We start from the raw sequence: 14,241 nt of genomic DNA on the forward strand, positions 1-14,241 counted from the left end.
GGCTGTGGAAATTATCTATTAGCTTATCTAAAGTAATCTATTACTTTCCAAAAGTAACCTTCTCAACACATGCAATGCAGCATCCTAGGTCCTACCATTAATTTATTTTAGATAAATGTTTTTTGTTGTTGTTGGTTTGGCTAATTTTTGATTATTGCTTGTCTGAATGTAAAAGTTTTAAAACAATACAACACATCTCAAATGTCACACTACAAGTTTCAGTGAACAAACTTGTCAATTTATTCACAAAACATCACAAACTGAGGGTCACATCCTTCAATCTCTGAATTCAGGTTTATAAAATCAAGCAACACACAATCTGCTTTTAGACACATTCCTGAAACAATGAGTCATTCTAGAAAATTCACTGAATTAAAGCATGGTACTGTAATGACATGCCTTGCAACAAAGTCAGCTTTGTTGCAAGGCATAAGGAGTATTACTACAAAATGGAATTGTTTAGGATTTACAGCAACTCAGCCGCAAAATGTCAGACTACATCAAGTAACAGCACATCGCCAAGAGCTGAGGCACATACTTTGTCACTAACGCTCTGAAAACTCAATAACTGCAGCGCTCCAAACCTCCTCTGGTATTAACATCAGCACAAAAACTGCACACTGGGAGCTTCAGTGGAATGGGCTTCTGTGGCTGAGCAGCTCCAGTACTTCCCATGTCAACAAACTCTGTTTTTAACAAATTCTTAAAATTTGGTGCTGAACTGCAGTCATAGCTACTGGAGCTCTATTCTGGTGCACAGAAACTAAACGCTTAAAAAATAAACACCTGTAAGCGGAAATTAATTAAATGCTCCAACTGCCTGTATTTGTGGGTGCTTTTGACAAATTTTGACTTGTGTATCTTTAACCAAAGAGTCTAATACTTTTGATAAGTATGAACATTGTGTGCTGTAATTTGGAAGAGGCTGGCTCAGGTAATGGCAGCATCGGTGGGTACACTAGCAGTGCAGTTCATGAGCTTTTGATTTCAGGATTGTGTTTTGTCTCCTGGTTTGAATCCAGATCAGCACTAGTAAACTACAGGGTTTTTTGGCCAGCTTTGTGCAACAGCTACAGAACACAGTCATGTAATGTGTCCAAGTAGCCACCAGCTGGTGCTACAATATATGTATTATGTTACTGTTACTGAATATATTTGAAACATAAAGACCTGTTCAGCTGCTGTTGTCTGCTGGCACAAGCACTTTGGTATCATTACAGCTTGTTGTGCATTTCTTGATTTTTGTAAGCTGACATGACTGAGTGGAAGACACCAGCATCATGCCACTTGATTGATATAGGAGTACAGGCTCCAAGAGATGGAGATGGTCCACTCTCTTGGACCACTCAGACAAAACCTCTACATCACCACCTGTATTTTCTGAGTGGGGACGGCCATTATCCAGAACACTACTGCAGCGAGTTTGGGACACTCTCAGAGCCAGCCAGCGTAAACGATGAAAGACTTAAAATCATCAGAATATCCACTGTACATCATAGGATGTGGTACAAAATATGTCTATATGTTAGAACAACAACAGCTTGATTCTAAGACATTCAAAAGTAAAACTAAACATCCATCATGAAGTCATACCACTAAACACACCTGAAATCTATCACCTGCAAAAATTTATGCACAAAGTTGCAAGCATAAGCATATACCCCCAAACAGTCATGACAGATGGTTGCCCCTCCCCGAGTTCTGTTTGATTGTTTCCTCCTGCTAAAACGGACGTTTTCCTTCCCACTGTTGTCAACTACTTGCTCATAGGGAGTTGTTTGATTTTAGGGGTTTCCTCTGTGTTACAAATCTTTTCGATTACAATATAAAGCACATATTTGGAGCTATATAAATCAAATGTAATTGAATTTAACTGAATGAAAAAACTAGCACTCAAGTTGTAACCACTTAGCAAAGTAATGAATAAAATCTTATACTTTCCCAAAATTGCTTCATTGCATCAGTCAGAGCTTCTTTGCACTGGATACACAACCCAGCATGTTAGTTACCTTTAAGCTACAACAAAAATGGAAAATACAGAATAATATTGCTGCATTTTTTCCCCCTCAAAAAACATGGAACATGAGAGGAGAGGTATCCTGTAATCCCAGCACACACTCATAGATGTGTTATTAACGAGGACTGGAACACTGGTCAGTCCAGATCATGGAGGAGGAAACATGTTGGTTGGAGAATCGGAGCCATGTTTTGAAAGAATGACCTCATCCCCAACGCCACCCTTTTCCCGAGAAGGGAGGCCTGTGAGAGAAAAAGGGAGAGAGACGAGGAGACACGACTAGACTGATGATGAGGGGGAGAGGGACGAAAGCCAACATCCTCTCCCTGACAGTAGCTTGTACAGTCTGACTGATTTGCACGAGAGAGAAAAAAAACTCATTCAGAAATGTGAACACGTACAGACTAATAGAAGCAAAGATACAAACCAGACACACACTCATCCACCCCAGAATGGATACCATACACTTATCATTATATAATTTAACTTTCATGATGTTTGGATCAAGTTTTGATCCATTAATCTGTGCATTTTTACACTGCATTACAGGCATTTGTAGATTCAAAAGAACTTGCATTTCCAGACACACAGCTAGAATAGTCTAGAGTAAAAGAGCTGCTTAGAATTTATTTACCTTCTTGTTTGAAGGTAACTAATACACTTTCTGTACATCCATGAATATAATAATTGAATCATCCTGCCTGATTTTGTCAGCAATCTTCATTAGTCTATTTTTAGCACCAAATAACAACAACAGTCACCTCACGCTGCTTTATATTGTAAGGTACAGGCTCTACAATAAGAAAGAGAAAACCCCAACAAACAGACAAGTGCCTAAGAGCCAACACTTGGCGACAGTGGGAAGCAAAATATCCCTTTTAACAGGTAGAAACCTCCAGCAGACCAGGCTCGAGGAGGGGCAGCCATCTTCCAGGGGTTCATTATTTTTCCCTCCTCCTCCACCCTCATCAACACCTCATCCTTTTTCTCCTCACTTTAAGCCTTATCTCATGAACTGAAGTCAGGGCTTTAAAACGTGAGAAACGTGCAGAAATTACTTGACAAATTGTTATCAGATTAGACATCACTGGACAGCTGACAACAAGCCAGTTAAACAACGATAGCTGGTTTTAAGCTAACATTAGCTTAAAACCTGCTAATGTCATGTTTGAATATCCTATAATCACACTTTCTCTCTGAAAAACCATTTTGATTACATTCTCACATCATATAATTTATTTACTAAGCATCTAACAATGTTAGAGCCATTTCAAAAAAACAAAAACAAAACAATCACTAACAGCAGCTAACAGTGGCTAACAGCAGCAAAAATAGATTATTATAAAAATTATGCACTTGAATTGGAACAAGTAAGAAAACAGAGCTCAGTTGATTACGACTTCCAATCTACTGACATCTAGCGATGAGATTTTACACGCCATGTCTTTAAACAAAGCTCAATGGACATTAATAAAAACTTAAGCTTCTGAAATAGAGGTGAGAGTTTCTGTAATTACCATTTAAGAATCAACTCTGCATTTAGAGAGTTTACAGGTCCGTTTTCAGAATCTTTACTTCCAATCTGATAATCTGAAACTTAAAGCCAGTTGCTAATCCTGAGCTTAATCTCTTTCACAGGAGTCCTCATCCTCATGAGGACATTTAGGCTGAACAGAAACTAAAATGAAACTCAACACATCCACACACAAGAGGCCTCTCTGCTGCTTGGATAGGTCTACAGTTTCCTGAAGGGAAGCCCACTACTCCCCCAATAAATTCCCACCACCACACACCTCCATGCCCTGTGAGACCTCCTATTGTCTCCCAGTAGGAACTGGGAGGGGGGTAGAGGGTCCTGCCAGGAAACCCATCAGGCCGTCCTGAAAGCTGCTTCCTGAAGGCAGCAGGAAAGCATGAAGCATACGACAAGCAAAAGCTGAGAGCTGAACAAACACATACACACAAAGAGCTATCCTGCCGCCAACACCAGCACTGAATCCGCCATCACATGATGCATCACACTGAGGTTAGGTAACATGTTATCACATTTGGCAAGAACACGAGCATTTAAGTGTTTGTGCGCGCTCTCACTCACGGTGACACACAGTCACCTCTGTGCAGGGTTTTTGCCGCCAGATGCCATTTCCTGTGTCATAAATAACAAAATTCACCTCAATCGCATCTTGTTGTGTACAAAAAAAAAGTTTTATTTTTTTGAAAATTCACAATCAGGTTGAATTCAAACATCACATGTGTCCCGCCTCCCCCTCCCTCTTCCTTCCAGATTCTCCAGCAAACACACACAATCACGCACATTCAGCCTCCACAATGAGGCATTATGCCTCTTTGGTTGTGACGCTGTTTTCCAAAAGTTTTCTGAGGCCTGGTTGTTTTCTTCAAACCATCCCACCCCCTCACCCTCCACTCCCTTTCGTGCTCCTTGCCTTTTTTTTTTTCCTCCCCCATTTCCAGGTTCAAAGAGCCACAAAGTGAATTTAGCAAAGTCGTGGGGGAACTGCGGCACTTGAGTTTTGAACATGGAGAGCTGAAGCCGCTCCAACGGTGGATCTGAAGCTGAAGAGATCCTGCTGAATAAAGGAGAGAGGGCGGACACTGTCCACAGATGGTGGCATCAAATAATGACTTCTTCTTCCCACTGACTCCACTTCTGTCAGATCTCATCCATCTGTGATCTCTTAAATACCTCACCGTGTCCTGCTTCCTTAGGTTTCCTTAAAAGTGTTAACATTATGGTTTGTTGGACGCTGTCACTCCAAATGCAAGGTCAAAATACCGACTGTTTACCGACTCTCAAACTCGTCAGGACTATTACTTCATGAAGTTTCTACAAGATGACTTGATAATGACTTTGTACAGGTTCTTATTACACGCCCTCAACTTCTCATCTCCTTCGGCCAAACCCAGTTACCTCAGAAGCTGAGATTGAACACAGGGAATCTGTGTCCGTATAACTTATATTCACCAAAGGACTGGGCCACCTGCAGGAGCTGCATCGCTGTGTGCTTCCAGTTTCTGTGCTGATGTTAATAGCAGAGGTGGTTTGGAGCGCTGCAGTTCCCGAGTCTGCAGAGTGTTGGAAACTGTTACACACCCCACTCTGTAACTTTATGTAGTTGCTGAGAATTCCTGAACACATCCACTTTGCAGTAGTACTACTTACTGTCGATCACTGAATATGTAGGATGGAAGAAATTTCACCAACTGGCTTACTGCAGCATCCTGTAAAAAAAAATTATGATACTTTTCGCATCCGCAAGTCCACTAGGGCGTGCTCAGGTCCAAGTGATGTACATTTCTGTTGGTACAATACACCAACTATGTATATGCCGCAAATGGTGGATTTTAAGCAGAGTTCAGATAAGTAAGAGGAATGACTACTCGGTCATCGTGCCTGCAGCCCTTTGGGATGACCCATTCTTTCCGAAATGTTTGTAAAGGCAGAGTGCATATTAATAGGGACTTTTTCTTCAGTAACAAAGGGCACGAGTACTGATTTTTCTCTCTTGGCAAAAGTTGCACAAGGGTTTCTTGATTTTGGATTTCTTTGAAATTCCAATATAATTGAAGTGAAAAAGCAAATAGATTACTTTATTAGCTTAGGGGGTGATTCTGGCTGCGAAACAACTTCACAGTGGTCCCAGCACTTCATGAGACCTGCAAGAGTGATGGAAGGGTCAGCTCCAGTAGGGCACCTACAGAAACCCTGTTAAGACTTTCACTTCTTTTAGATGCATCCTGTTGACCAAAGGCTCTCCTTCCGTCATGTCGGCTACAACTAAACCAATCTATGAGAGAGTCTGGGCCGTTTGGACGGACCTACCACAGATTGCTATCGTTGTTTTATGTTGGTCATCCTGCTGATTTCCTCTTCCAAAGATTTAAGACCCCATCTCTTATTAATAAATGTTGCATGTTTATTTCTGAAACAATGATGGTATTGGCACAACTAGATACACTTCCTGCACCGCACCCATTTTGTATCCCAGCAGCAGCAGCAGCATCCAGTCAGTCCCTCTTTAAAACAAAGCAGCGTTCATAAGTCAAGTTTCCCTCAATAAGTCAGTTTCCAGCTCTGACGTCACGTTGCCTTTCAGACCGAACACGCCTTGTTCTCCCTCTGTGGTGACACAAACTCTTCCCATCATAACAGACTGAATCCTTGTAGAATCTTGTATCTGGGTCAATAATCAGCCATATTATTTCCATGTAAACTGCAGGTCTGTCGCTCTCTCATTTCCCTTTTTTGTAATCCATTCAGCTCTTTGCTATTCTAGCCAAGTGAACAGTGAAAGTAAAGCAGCTCTTGACATCTCTAAAAGCCTTTTTGCAGTTGACCCAGATATCTGGTCCACAGATTTGAGTTTAAGAGGAGACTGTGACCCATTTGTCTCCTTCACAACAGTAGCTACTGAAGCCTCCAGATGTTTGATTGTCATAACTACAGAACAAGACCAGATGTCAAGTGTTTGTTGCTTCATGCCCAGAATCTACTAAAACACACTCCATACTGTTATCATTTCCTTCACTGGATGAAATTATGATAGTTCTGCATATCGTTGATGGAGCTGGTCGTTATAATGACAAGGCAGAGGATGCACCGCCTATGAGATGTCTCTCTACACACACCTTCATCTGCTTTGGGCTGCTCCTCTGGAAAATACATGTTTGTGGGCTCTAATTCAGTTTTCCGTAATGCAGTGATTCAGTTAGCTCCTTCTTTATGGCTGTAGTCACACTAAGATGCAATTGGACATCGTGCAGGGATCATGACTGCACCGAACATATTGATGGCCTGCGGCTGACCCTGAGGCAATCTGCCAGGTGATTTTAGGCAAGGAAAGTCTGTTTTTTACTTACTAAATTTATGCCATCCTTTTGGTACAAGACCTGATTATTAAAACTCTATAAATTGGCTATAAACCACTTATGACAACATGAGAAAGTATTAAAACCTCTAGACTGACAAAGATAGATCATTGAAATCTGTTTATTTTCTATGAATTTTTCACTTGAAGACATCAAACTGTGTCCGCCCTTTGAATTATTGTGGTTTAGTAACAATGCAATTTTTTAAAAGAGCCACCAAAAAGGCATATTCATATGAAGATTCTGATAAAAATGCTGCAACATTTACTAGAAATCATCAATCAATCCCAATCCCTACAATGTTTTTACCACAGGCTAAAGACGGAAATGTCACCAGCATCACATCACTCGTTGGTTGTGTAGCCAGGTTGCACGGATTGAGGTTTTGCAGACACATGACCATTAACCACAGGATTTTAACTTGGATGTGTAACAATGATGCTGACAGTGTAGGTTGAAGTGAATAAGACTCCAGACACACAGGTCTAGAAAATGGTTCACAACCATCTGGCAACCATTGGCTGTGAAGGCAAAACTAGGCTGGTGGAGGTTGATGGCAGTCACTAAGAAAATGACTGCTGAAGATCCAGTCACACAGACATACAGACCAGTGAGTGCCCAGAAGGCAATCACCTGTCATTAGAGAAAAATGTGCATTCCAATCCTTTGGCTCAATCCTCCTTGTGATTGCTTTGATCGTTAGCTTATTGCTGCGATCACAGGTTGAATGAAAGTGACAGACTTGTCTACAAACAGTGACCAGCTGTTCCCTGAGCTATAGTGAAACTGTGAAAAGTGCAACACAAACCTAAAATGGAGATTTGCCTCCAAAGTAAAAGTTATGTCTTAGTGCTACAGCCAAAAGGAAGAACTTTACTTTGAAGGTGAACCTTCTCCATATCACTTTTTCAAGTTTTGCCACTGCTCAGCTAATAGCTAGCGAGCATTTGCAGACACACATGAAAAACTTCCGGCAACCATGAAAATCTAGACATAACCATTTAAATCAGGTGAGGTTTTAGGCGCGGTACCTTCTTCCAGCAGGGGCCAGCAGCCTCCAGGAACCCCTTCCAACCGCTCGGAGAATACGCATTTCCCGTGCAACAACTGGTTGTATCACATCCAATATGATGGACAACTCCTAAGCAATGTGTGAGTGACATCACGTGAGAAATCTCAATAAACGTGTGTGATTGAATGTGAGGATTGTGTGTTTATTTCCAGCGTATGCTTCAGAAACTGTCCAATTAAGCTACATTTTCAAACATAGCTTTGTGAGATATTTGCAGACAGTGAAGCTAAAATACGATATGTTGAAAATATTGGAAAATTCTCTTGTTCTTGATTGCTTGGCTGTTTCTGTGCACAGCTGGGATTGTTGATCTGCATCTTTGGCCAGTTTTTCCCATCCAGATGTGAGTTGCATTCACATCTGGAGACCCATTTGTCACCAAGCAACATAAAACTTAGGATTAAGTCTTTAAGTGTTTCCAGCAAGTTTAAAGTTGGCAGAATGTTTCCACCACGTGTCTTCTTTTCTTGTCACAGTTTTGTTCAAGAAAACAACATTTTGTTTTGTCATCTATATGAAAGAATTTCTACAAAGTGTAGTCTGGGGATGACTCACTGAGTGCCATATTACCACAATCCTGCTGAGTCCAGCAAGATATGGTTTGCTTATATTGCCCTCCTTGTTTACTCCATATTTGCCGTTTGCCTCGTCATTGTAAAAAAATATATATATGCTAAAGAGTAGTTTCCACAATGCACTAGCAAGAAAGGGTTTCAGATTTCCACACCTCACCAGAAAACTGATTTTCTCCATCTAACAATATTCTTCTGCTTCTCAACTTCAGGTTCACAGGGGGAGAGGGCACTGGAGCTTATCCAGTGGGGTACATGCCCTAGACAGGTCATCAATTCTATCACACAGTTAACAAAGCAACTACTCATGCTCTCAATCATACCTGTGGCCAGTTTAGAATCAGTAATTAACCTAACCCCAAGCATGACACTGTGTTTAACCTTGGGAGGAAGCCAGAGTACCTGCAGAGAACCCATGCAAGCACAGGGAGAACATGTAAACTCCACAAAGAGATTTTCTGGGGGAGAAAAATGCTACAATACCTGGGACAAAAGCCAGATCAGAAGAGTAAAAGATGGTTTTATCCACCTTAGTGCAGGGATGTTGGGTTTGTCAGGAAGGTGAAGTTATGGATGGTCAGACTGAAGAGGTGGATGATAGCTTAGGGTGCCCACACTAGTATAATTTTTAGGGTTTTGGGATAAATCTTGCTGCTGGATATGGCCAGATCAGATTCCAGGAAGCGAACAAGCATTAAAAAGATCAAAATAAAGAAGACTAATCTGTAAATAGTTGAATACATTGATCAGTTATAACCTGTAAATTATTTTAAAGAACAAAGTGGCACTGGTATTATTAGACGTCATTTTATAAGTCTTTTTTATTTTAACGATAGGACATACAATACTTGGCAGCAAGAGTGAGTTTGTCTCAGGAATGAAATGTATTAAGGGATTAAATAGACCATAAAGTCCAGTTATATCTCTTGTAACAGCATGAGGAAGGGAACATTGAGTGTTGGAGCCTTGTTAAATCTTTTTATATGATTTAGTGGCTTCACAGGGCAGGGGTACATTTTCACAGTCACCTTAATACCAAACACAACTTTTGTTCCACTATGGACCACTGAACAGAGGTGACCTCGCTCCCACTTCACACTTAGAGACGCTTGTCAGGCAGAATTGGGGAGATGGCGTCAGAGAAAGTACCAACATATTTTTTCCTGTCGAACAGGGCATTTATTGTTCGGTCAAAAAATTGAAAGTTGTGTCTAAATTTCCAAAAGCAGTTGTGGTTTGGTTCTTTTAGAGATCTGATATTTTAGATGTTCAGTCCACAAGCATTAAATCCATTCTCACTCTACCAACCAGTTAAGTGAAGAAACCCCTGAATGATGGCCAGTGCGTGGCTGAGTAAAGACTTTACAAATTTGCAGCCAGTCTTCAGTAAATTTGGAGTTTTCCCACCCTGGTGTTAGTGGACAGAGTCTGATGACTTTCCCAGTGCTGCTCTGCTAGTACTTGAGCTGATGTTGGTATTTTTAGCCTGTTTTTCATTGAGTGTTTCTCAGACTGCAGAGATAGCAGAGGGAGGAGCGTCTGATTGGACCACAGTGGTAGACCTCACTGGCATTTCTATGACACGACTTTCACATTTGTTCAGATGGCAGAATCAGATCTTTGCAGGCAAACATTACCTTAATTGTGAACAAGTGGATGGATTATAAGGACTATATCTATATATACATATTAGCTGAGGTTTTTTATAGTACATAGATTTACCTCATACTTGACCTTTTTTTAAGATTTCTTTTATGGAAACCGACAGGCCTGAGGATCAGAGGCCTATCAGAGCCACATATAAGCTGGAAGGTCAGAAAGCAACATTCATTTTATCTTTATATCCATTTTTCTAAATAACAGAGGACATACATTACATTGTCTGATACTCCGGGCATTTACCCTCACTACAGACACAATCTGTTATCTTGAGATTTTCTTCTGATCCATACCTAGCTCAATTATCTTGTCTTCATTACGTACAAATGATTATTACAAGATGTCCTGAATTATCAAACCGCCTTCCCTTGTGATCAGAACTTCATCATTTTTTCAAGATAATTGAGTTTTAGTGGTTACATCATATCATTCATGAGCCTGTGCGTACCTAATAGCTAGGCAGCACTATACAGTATCAAAAGGAAAGATCACAAATGTTTGATTTCATTTAACAAGGAATGAAGATAATGAAAATATGCAGACATGGACTGTCGACAAGTTTCAACATGATTAAGTTAAGCTGATCAAGTTAAATTTCTGCAAAGCCATGATTTTAAAACTGTCTGACATCTCGAGATAACAATATAATGCAAACTCAATCTCAGTACAATTAGCTCAAAAACTGGACATGAGCTCCCGAAATTGTTTTAAGTAAATGACTCATGATCCCGAGACTATTGAGGCAAATACAATTATGAGAAACAGAGCTGCTCTTGATTCCTGTAAATATCTGAGAGTCACAGAAAGACGCTTCAGACTTCCTCAATAACACCATTACTATTACGATATGCTTTTTTACCTTTTAAAATCTAGATCTGAATGCAGAAATCCAATGATCTTTAAAGACCTACCATTTCCTTTAGCATAAAGTGTTCATTTCCATTTTAAAAGCCTGGATGCATGCTAATTGTTATGGGAATTCCATGCAGGTCTCGCACTTAAAGCTAATTGCTCCAGAGGAAAAAATGCTTCAGCTTTTAAACTTTCAGAAACCTTTGAAATGTTTCTTACGACTGCACTTGATGAAAACAAATAAAAACAGAAACTCTTCACTCACTTCCATTTTTCCTCTAATAACGTACCACCTACCAAGGAGAAAATATGAGTAAGGGTAAGACTACCAAATATTTCCAAGTACATCTTTGATATGCACTCACTGAACACTTCATTAGATGTTAAACTGCTTGTTAATGCTAACCAGTCAATCACATGACAGCAAATCAATGCAATCAATTTAGCAGTCTTTGCAAACTTCAAAAAGCAAATGGCCTCGATCTTGGTTCCACTTGCCTCTTACCCGTGACTTCAGTGGAAATTTCAAATACAGGATCTGACAAAGACTGATTCATGTCCTACACAGTTCTTACAAGTTCATAGAAATTTCTGTTCAATTAGAACCAAGTATTTGAGTTGATGATTGTAATTTTTATACAATGTTATAATTTGTTTTTCAACAATTTTTTAATTAATGTTTTGTTTCCTTTACAATATTATACTTTAATGTACAATATTGTAAAGGAAACAAAACGGGAAACAAAGCATCAATCAAAAAATTCCTCTCTTTTTTATTCGGGCTACTCAAATTTATTTTGGGCTACGAAAAACTGAAGAGTCCCTGCCCAAAGGGCTACCAGGGATTTTGAAATTTTGCGAGCCCTGAGATATATATATTTTTTTATTACTTTTTTGTTTCAGCAACATTAAATTTAAAAACTGTACTTTTGAGTTAAAATATATATTTATAATTTTAATAAATGACAAATTAAAAAGGCATGAACATTTTTTTGTATCGAAAAAATATCGAACCGTGACACCAAAGTATCGAACCGAACCGAACCGTGAATTTTGTGTATCGTTGCACCTCTAATAAAAATCAGAAATTCAATACCAAGTTCAGCGAGGCACACAGCGGTCTCTTGTTTACTAACCTAGTTTGTTTAGAGCTCCGTGATCTGGGCAGACCAATACAAAAATTTAATTCTTCACATAAGGGTGATGGGGTCAGTCTATTCACAGAGGGATAGAAGAAAACGTATTTCGTTGAGTTGTGCGATTACAGTTTCTGGAGCTTAAAAATACCACACTGATGAAACTATCTCAGCACCAAGTTGGGTATATATAAACAAAGATGTCAGAAAAGTCTGTGTTTCCCAGTCATAATTATTACTTTAGAAGTCTAGATCTCATAATTACCATTACCAAAATCTGACCTGAATGTGGCACAAAATGCGAAGGAAAACAACAGCGAATGAAGTATTGATTTATAGCCCGGTCTCGCTGCGGCGGTTGTATCTCAGTACGTGGCCCGGTCAGAATATGTCAGTTTTATTTTTTACTTCTCCTGACACTGCTGCGTCCAGCTTTCTTTTTCCTGCCTGCATCATGTCACCGCAGTGCACTGGCCTGCTAAAATTAAAGCCACTTGTAATAAAGCTAAAAATACGACCACATGTACTTTATCAAGCAGGACTCATGAGCACACACTCAAATGCAATTTAGTTCTAATTTAATAAACTGTTCTCCATCAGCTCCGAGGTGTAAATCAGGCAGGAATGCATTAATTAGGAAGGCAGTGTTTATTAAAATATATATATATATGTATATAATCCTGTCACTGAGTATCAAGAGTGTTACAGTGACCTCTTGACTCCTCCAAGTAGACTTACTGCCAAGCTATTTTTGAGGTGGCAGCAGTAAGTCAAACCCCAGGGTCCTGTTGCAGAAAGGCAGCTTCCCCTGAGAGAGCGCCACAAAGTTATTAAGAGCTTAACACAAATTCTGAACAGCTTCTCCTCATCGCCCCCATCAATTTCTCACTCTTACCCTTCATCCAGAGACTTAAGGATGTATTTACTGCAACTGCCTCTTTGATTTCAGTTTTCTGGAGCCCTGATATTTAGTCTGTTAATCCATACGGCTGCTATATTTCACTCCCGAACCAATAAATGAGCTCACTTTTTTTTCTTCCTACTCCCACATTAGTTAATTAAGGAAGAGCTGATGGGTGGACAAGAAATCCAAAAAGGTTACATTATGCAGAATTGCTGACAATAGCGAGGTAACGACGAGCCACCGAGCACCAGCCACTACACTGCTTCACCTACTTATCTCATGATTCCTGTTCTGCTGAGCTCATCGTTCCCAGACAGGCAACAAATTGTTTTATCCTATGACGCGCAACATAACGACAACATCCTGACCGAAAGAACGTCCATGACATTCATGAGGGGTGGGTGTGTGTGTGTGTGTGTGTGTGTGTGTGTGTTGGCAGCACAAAGCACTCTTCACTGCAAAACAACAGGCCAGAAAATCAAAACATGTCTCTTGGGTTTGAGCCACAGATGGATCTGCAGAGGTTTCTTATTTAATATACAAACAAAGGTCACAACACAATGGCCACACATTAGAGCTCTGAAACTTTAAACTGGATCCATTTAAACATCAAGGTTACCGTCCCACAGCCTAATAAAGGAGACCTGGAGATCACTTTAGTTTGTCAGCAAATCAAAGTGAAATTAATTTTACTGACCGAACAGCTATTCTCGGTGTGTGTTCTGTCTTCTAGTAGCTGCACATCCAGCAGTGCAAAAGAGACTTAGCAGAGTAGAACTAGGTTATGTGTTCGGCATAAGTTGCATGGTGATTCAGCCAGGTAAGGGTGGACACTTTGATGAAACAGAAAACTCGGACTTCAAGCTCACATAGCTCGAAAACTTCCAATCTTGCTTTACAGTACTTATACACATCTAATTATAGATTCAGTTGAAAAACAACTGATCAGATTTTAAAGACAGAGCATTAATACCACAGTCAGCACTTTATTAATATAGCAGAACCACTGAGCTAAGATCTCTTTTACAACAGAGACTTTGTCAAGATAGCAACCATATAAACTCAAAACATCTCAAAAGTATCAAAAATCCAACATTACATACAGGACCTACAACATAATATGCAGCATTGCCACACTGACT

At 39.9% G+C, this 14,241-nt stretch overlaps 1 protein-coding gene across 2 annotated transcripts in view; it reads right to left on the reverse strand.

Annotated features, from left to right (window-relative positions):
* The window catches only part of kank3 (KN motif and ankyrin repeat domains 3), a 35,209-nt gene that overhangs the window by 19,304 nt on the left and 1,664 nt on the right, over nt 1–14,241 (reverse strand). Inside the window, exon 1 of one of the 2 annotated variants that reach the window (XM_005730228.1) lies at nt 3,535–3,722. The exons of the other annotated variant lie outside the window; for it this stretch is intronic. The gene's annotated coding sequence lies outside the window, so the exon portion shown is untranslated. Of the gene's footprint in view, nt 1–3,534; nt 3,723–14,241 lie in introns of those variants that run through there. 2 annotated transcript variants of the gene reach the window in all.

The sequence above is a fragment of the Pundamilia nyererei genome, unplaced genomic scaffold (assembly GCF_000239375.1).
Source record: "Pundamilia nyererei isolate P.nyererei 1_Seehausen unplaced genomic scaffold, PunNye1.0 scaffold00036, whole genome shotgun sequence".
NCBI lineage: Eukaryota > Metazoa > Chordata > Actinopteri > Cichliformes > Cichlidae > Pundamilia > Pundamilia nyererei.